Source organism: Littorina saxatilis, linkage group LG3 (assembly GCF_037325665.1).
Source record: "Littorina saxatilis isolate snail1 linkage group LG3, US_GU_Lsax_2.0, whole genome shotgun sequence".
NCBI classification, from domain to species: Eukaryota; Metazoa; Mollusca; class Gastropoda; order Littorinimorpha; family Littorinidae; genus Littorina; species Littorina saxatilis.
In genome coordinates, this window is record NC_090247.1 from 72,655,614 (window position 1) to 72,662,431 (window position 6,818).

Here is a 6,818-nt window from a genome sequence, read left to right on the forward strand (position 1 = left end):
GCAGACCTAATGTATCAAATGACTTGAAATTCCGTATTTACTTTACGACACGTGTCAGCTCAAATCTCCGAAAGTTTGAAGGCAATGCGTTGGCGAGTTACTCAAATGTATCATTTGTTTCTCATTACCCGCTAAAACGGCTTCAAAAACACCGCTCAGCATGCCTTAGCGTCCTTGGTAGACAAGATATGTGAACAAAACTGACTAATTTCAGATTTGATTGTTCTGTCTACAGACATGCTAAACATGTTTCGTTTTAGCAGTTCTGATGTGTTGTCAATTTTAACGCGGGAACCTTGATTTTGCGAATTTGATTTTGGGGGGTGTCTGGGTTGTAGGTTCCACTGTATCGACACTACGTCAGGTAAACTGAATCTTTTTTCTGAATAAGTTAGGGGAATAAACGGCCTTTCCAGTCATATAATTGGTTTTACGATCAACGGCCTCATCAGAAATATCTGCCCTCAATCGCATGTGTAAAGGTTTTTTATGACGAGTAGTGTACATAATGGTAGGCTACATGTGATTCTGTATTTTTCTGCGGTTAATGTTAATGGTTTCTTTTTTCCTCTGTTGGTTTCTTCCTCCTGAGTTGATCGTTATCACCCAAACAAGACCATCAAAGAGTACCTCAGTTGCTCCTCAAAATGGACTGTGAATAGTGTGTTGACTGTGTTGACCGTCAGAATTATTTTAAGAACCTGCAGTCAGTTGACATGTTTCGCATATTGTAGGGTTCCTATGCTGCATTGGTAAAGTGGCTTGTATAACACTGTTTATATTTGTGTAGGTTGTAGTCATCACAACTAATCGCATTTTGCCTTTTGTTTCAGAAAGGAGGATAAGCTAAGCTTACAACAAGATCGACGCTATGTCAGATATATGCCTCAGCCACATGACGATTTCCGAATTTAGATCCACTCGGCATGGTGACAAGTCTTGATGAAAAGTATAAGACTGAGGACAGCAGTGAAACAAGAAGGGCAAAGCCCATACGACTCACATGCTTGACCTTGACCTTTACATACCAATGACATCATACACTAAGAACTGCTTTACACATTTTTCCTACCAAAATACATGTTCATCCATGTCATGCAACACAAAGCTGTTAATTCAAGACATAGGAAGTACAATGGTGCTTATTGGCTCTTTCTACCATGAGATATGGTCACTTTTAGTGGTTCACTACCTTATTTTGGTCACATTTCATAAGGGTCAAAGTGACCTTGACCTTGATCATATGTGACCAAATGTGTCTCATGATGAAAGCATAACATGTGCCCCACATAATTTTTAAGTTTGAAACAGTTATCTTCCATAGTTCAGGGTCAAGGTCACTTCAAAATATGTATACAATCCAACTTTGAAGAGCTCCTGTGACCTTGACCTTGAAGCAAGGTAAACCAAACTGGTATCAAAAGATGGGGCTTACTTTGCCCCATATATCATATATAGGTGAGGTATTCAATCTCAAAAACTTCAGAGAAAATGGGAAAAATGGGAAAAATAGCTGTTTTTTAGACAACATTTATGGCCCCTGCGACCTTGACCTTGAAGCAAGGTCAAGATGCTATGTATGTTTTTTGGGGCCTTGTCATCATACACCATCTTGCCAAATTTGGTACTGATAGACTGAATAGTGTCCAAGAAATATCCAACGTTAAAGTTTTCCGGACGGACGGACGTCCGGACGGACGGACGGACGGACGACTCGGGTGAGTACATAGACTCACTTTTGCTTCGCATGTGAGTCAAAAAGTGGCCACATGGCAGGTACCTATTGCTTAGTGTCTGCAGTGAAAAAGACAGATAAGCTGATGGTAGATTTCCAAATGAACACAGTACCCGCAGATCTACTGCTGATTTACGACGGGCAAGCTACAATCCAGGTCAGAGAACACTGCAGCGTTGTAATCCAACTCTTCATTTGTTTAGGAAAGGAGGTCCTTACAAATTAACATTAAAACTCTCTGATACAAAGACATAGTGCATAGTGTACTCTAAAAAAGAGGTTGTGCTACCACAGGAACATCCCGATAATTGAGTGGGACAGGATTAAAAGGCTTCCCAGGGCTGCAGTGAGGAAGTACATGGTTTTTCTGTCATTGACCTTAATAGCTTTCACACAGCCAGTATATGAGAGATAATGGTCTTCTTGATGACCGTTCATGCCCGAGCACGCGGAGCTGGTTGCCAGCAGGACAACGTGTCAGTGGGAAATATCAAACTTCGGAGTGCGAGGACCAGGGAAAATAACCTCATGTGAACCTGTCTGAGTGTGACCATCGTGACGCCCATATCTTTAACTCTTAGTCGTATGACAATTCCAAGAATATATTATCTTGATACGCAAGCTCTAGGGTAGGTTAATGATTGTAGATAAGCTTTGCCATGATAATTATGCTGATGCAGTTTAAAAGTATGTCTGTGTCTGCGTGAGGGCGCGCGCGCGCGCGCGTGTGTGTGTGTGTGTGTGTGTGTGTGAGGATTGCACAAGATCTCCTTCAGGGACAACTACACCAACAACAAATACAGTCATTGTATCTTTTATTATGCCTTCTTTTGAAAATTATACGTGGAGTAGACATGATGCGTTAGTTTTCACTTTGCGTGTGTGTGTATGTGTGTGTGTGTGTGTGTGTGTGTGTATGTGTGTGTGTGTGTGTGTGTGTGTGTGTGTGTGTGTGTGTGTGTGTGTGTGACGGAGTCATTGAGTTTGTGTTAATGTTTGTCCATTTCTTACGGGAGCCTTGAAGGCTTCGCCTCTTGTTTCACATGTGTTTATAAAACTAACAGCTATACGTTTTCCTGAAATAACTCTCACATAACCCGAGTCAAGCTTTTCAAAACGAGACAAAGCAAGTACTAAGATGCAGATCGGCTTTATAAGCTGCTATCCGGTCGAAAAACGAACCCTAATGTGTATGTTTTGCAGTGTGCGCTCGATAGTATACCCTTTTCTTTCAAAATATGCACATCGGAGCCAAGCTTCACCGACGTGACCTCAAGCCGCCAAACCCACGTGACCCGATCAAAATACGTTGTGGGGGATTGCTGCGGCCAGCGATCATTACCGCGACGAATTGTGAAGAGTAGCCTACATTATCCAAACGGTACCATACTTATTGAGCGCACGCTGCATAACAAACACATCACAGTTACTTGTTTGTCCCGATCGCAGATTAAAGCCGATCGGGAGCGTGGTACTTGCTTCACCTCGTTTAGAAAAGAGTGTATCAATAAAAGGGACTATTACTCTACCTCAGAGCTTGACAATTCGGACAGAGTTATGTCTGAACATTTTCTAGTTCCGGCAGATTCAAATGAAACGTTGGCAGTACTTGTATTATTCATTTGTCTGTATACATGCGAAGTCATGTGGATGTATGTCCACAAACCTGTGACGGATTTTAAATCACTTTCCGGTAGTTTGCATAACATCAAAGTTAATACTGAAATGATCCGAAATTGTTTCTGACGTACGTTTCGTATGTAGGCATAAGATCCGGACAGTTTCAAAGCAATCCACGCAGTCATTGCTGATATACAGCACTTTTTGACATGGTGCCCTTCAAAACTGACGCATTAAAAATTGATGACAAATTACTAAAATATCATTTATCGAACTTTAGACCGGTTCTTCAGAGAGTCCACAGCTTGAGGGTTTTCGCCAATTTTGGTAAGTTTTCAACTTTCGCATTGGGCCGGGAAGCAACTTATTTTTTCGTAGATGCTTATCAATTGTAGCTCTGTACAAATACAGTATGTGTGCCCTGCAAACCAATTGCAGGTATTTCTCTCACCTCATTTGATTACGCTATTGTTCTAGAGATACGCTTGTTTTTACATTTAGTCAAGTTTTGACTAAATGTTTTAGCATAGAGGGGGAATCGAGACGAGGGTCGTGGTGTCTGTGTGTGTGTGTGTGTGTGTGTGTGTGTGTGTGTGTGTGTGTGTCTGTGCGTGTGTGTGTGTAGAGCGATTCAGAGTAAACTACTGGACCGATCTTTATGAAATTTTACATGAGAGTTCCTTGGTATGATATTCCCAGACGATTTTGTCATTTTTTTGATAAATGTCTTTGATGACGTCATATCCGGCTTTTTGTAAAAGTTTTTTTCAATCAAATTGATTGAAATTTTGGCCAAGCAATCTTCGACGAAGGCCGGACTTCGGTATTGCATTTCAGCTTGGAGGCTTAAAATGAATTAATTACTTTGGTCATTAAAAATCTGAAAATTGTAATAAAACTATCTTTTTATAAAATGATCCAAAATTACGTTCATCGTATTCTTCATCATTTTCTGATTCCAAAAACATATAAATATGTTATATTCGGATTAAAAACAAGCTCTGAAAATTAAAAATATACAAATTATGATTAAAATAAAATTTCCGAATTCCATTTAAAAACTATTTCATCTTATTCCTTGTCGGCTCCTGATTCCAAAAACATATAGATATGATATGTTTGGATTAAAAACACGCTCAGAAAGTTAAAACGAAGAGAGGTACAGAAAAGCGTGCTATGCAGCACAGCGCAACCACTACCGCATTAAACAGGCTCGTTAATTTCACTGCCTTTTGCACGAGCGGCGGACTACGGTCATTGTGAAAAATGCAGTGCGTTCAGTTTCATTCTGTGAGTTCCACAACTTGACTAAATGTTGTATTTTCGCCTTACGTGACTTGTTTGTTCTTCTCTCCTGTAATTGCTTCTCATGTTACGCTTAAGCCTATAGCAGGTTTTCTTTTTGAACTGCACGAAGCCCTTTCTTTCGACTGACTGGTTCTTCAAATTAAAAACAAAACAACAAAAAAAGAAAACTTTGATTCTCATTGTTTCTGATGGTACATATCTTGTCCACACAATAATAAAGATAACTCACTCATATCAATCTGAAATTAGTTCTCTGTAATATTCTGAAATCGCCAATATTGAAGACTTGGGCCGCGGAATACGTGATGAGCTTCAGCATGCCTGTTTTATCTTCAACAACACAGGGCTCTGTATTTTCCATAAACACAACGCAAGATTGGTTCGGAAAATATCAATCAATATAATTATACTTACCAGACTTCCGCAGCTGACCAGAGGCTGAAGACAATTGTTGAAGACGCTGATTATAGGGAGAATTTATACACTTTCGGCGCGCACAATAGCGAACATATGGAATCATTAATCCCAATAAAACCCAATTAAGTTCAGCTGTAAAGGTTGTGTGTTAATAAAACCTTCAATTACATTCCTTAAGGATACGGTGGACGATGAATGATGAGAAGAGCGTTTGCTTCATTAAGAATTTGCGTGTATTGTTAACTTTGCTATTTTCAACCTTGTCCTCTTCACCAGATATTACTTTCATGCAATTAAACCAGGAATGTATGCAAGTCGACTTTTATATATCAATCCGACTTAAAATCATAAGAATCACTCCTATTGGGACAGACGGAGGGGTAGAGGGGAGAGTTAGGAGGACAAATAAAAGGAAAATGTAAAAGTACATCATGTCCTATTTACTTTTAACGCAAACCCTTGCTTTACTCGGGCAAAATGCTTGTGTACAGTAAAACTATGAGGTGACAGTTCTTGCACGCTGGTGTGTGTATGTGTTTGTTTGTGTGTGTGTGTGTGTGTGTGTGTGTGTGTGTGTGTTTGCATTTGTTATGGGTATGTATGAATGTGTATGTGTAGGTTGAGGTGGTTTGTGTGATAGTATGTACTCTTTGAAAAATGTTAGATATGTAAGTATTGTTACACTGTCCATTTCCAGGAGATAAATCGTGTGTCTATCTATACGATATATCCTGGTTAAGCTTTGCTGATATGAATCCTATGGAAGTATGTATACATGCATGCATATGTGTGCGTACGTGCGTGTGTTCGTGCGTGCGAGTTCGTGAGTGCGTTGGATTAGTTATGTGTGCGTGCGCGCGTCGGTACATGATTGTGCTCCTTTGATCTTTGAATGATACCATTTACTGGTAAGAGTCAACATTTTCATGAAATCTGCAAGAATGACATTTGTGTCTGTTTGGGGAAAAGAATCTGCTTTGTGCCTCGAGATTATTGATAACTGACGCTTTTCGGTTGGTTTATCAACATTTAAGATGCAATGATGTGACCAAGTAGGCCTATGTATAAAAAGTTGTAAAATTGATTTATATTCTCGAATAATAACGTTCACAAGACACAAAACAATCAAAGCTTCACAGTTAAATACACATTTTCACAGATAATGACACACACAAGAAGGATGTAAGCGATAATCCAAGAGAAAATATTTAAGACTTGAAATGAAGCTTTGTGCGAAATCCAAGTGAGGCTGCACATGCGTATCCTTCCATTCCTTGACGTGAACGTCCTGGCATGTTGCGGCTAAATTCTCACTACAGGTAATGTTGGGAAATAGTATAGTTTGTAACATCCGTTTAATAAAAAAGGGTATTACCTTTCCTTAGACTTAGCCTAGCTTAAAGAAACTTCTCCTGCCAGGGTGAAAAACATGCAGATCAGAAGAAACAACTGTACATTTTCATCATCATCATCATCATCATCATCATCATCATCATCATCATCATCATCATCATCATCATCATCATCATCATCTTCATCATCATCATCATCAAAAAAGTTATGAGAGCGAAATTGCTTCACCTACATTCTACCCACCATTTTTTCTGTGTAGAAAAAGGAATGTATTGCATATATCATTATCTTCTAATTTAAAAAAAAAACGTGTTGAAAAAATATTGTTCCAAGAAACGGCAAAACTATTTTCAAGCACACGGGGTAATTGCACTACATATGCAAA

General features: G+C 39.3%; 1 protein-coding gene across 1 annotated transcript in view; it reads right to left on the reverse strand.

Annotated features, from left to right (window-relative positions):
- The window catches only part of LOC138961054 (uncharacterized), a 29,664-nt gene extending 24,524 nt beyond the window's left edge, over positions 1 to 5,140 (reverse strand). Inside the window, exon 1 of the mRNA XM_070332649.1 lies at positions 5,078 to 5,140. The gene's annotated coding sequence lies outside the window, so the exon portion shown is untranslated. The remainder of the gene's footprint in view (positions 1 to 5,077) is intronic.
- Between the last annotated feature and the right edge of the window lie 1,678 nt (positions 5,141 to 6,818).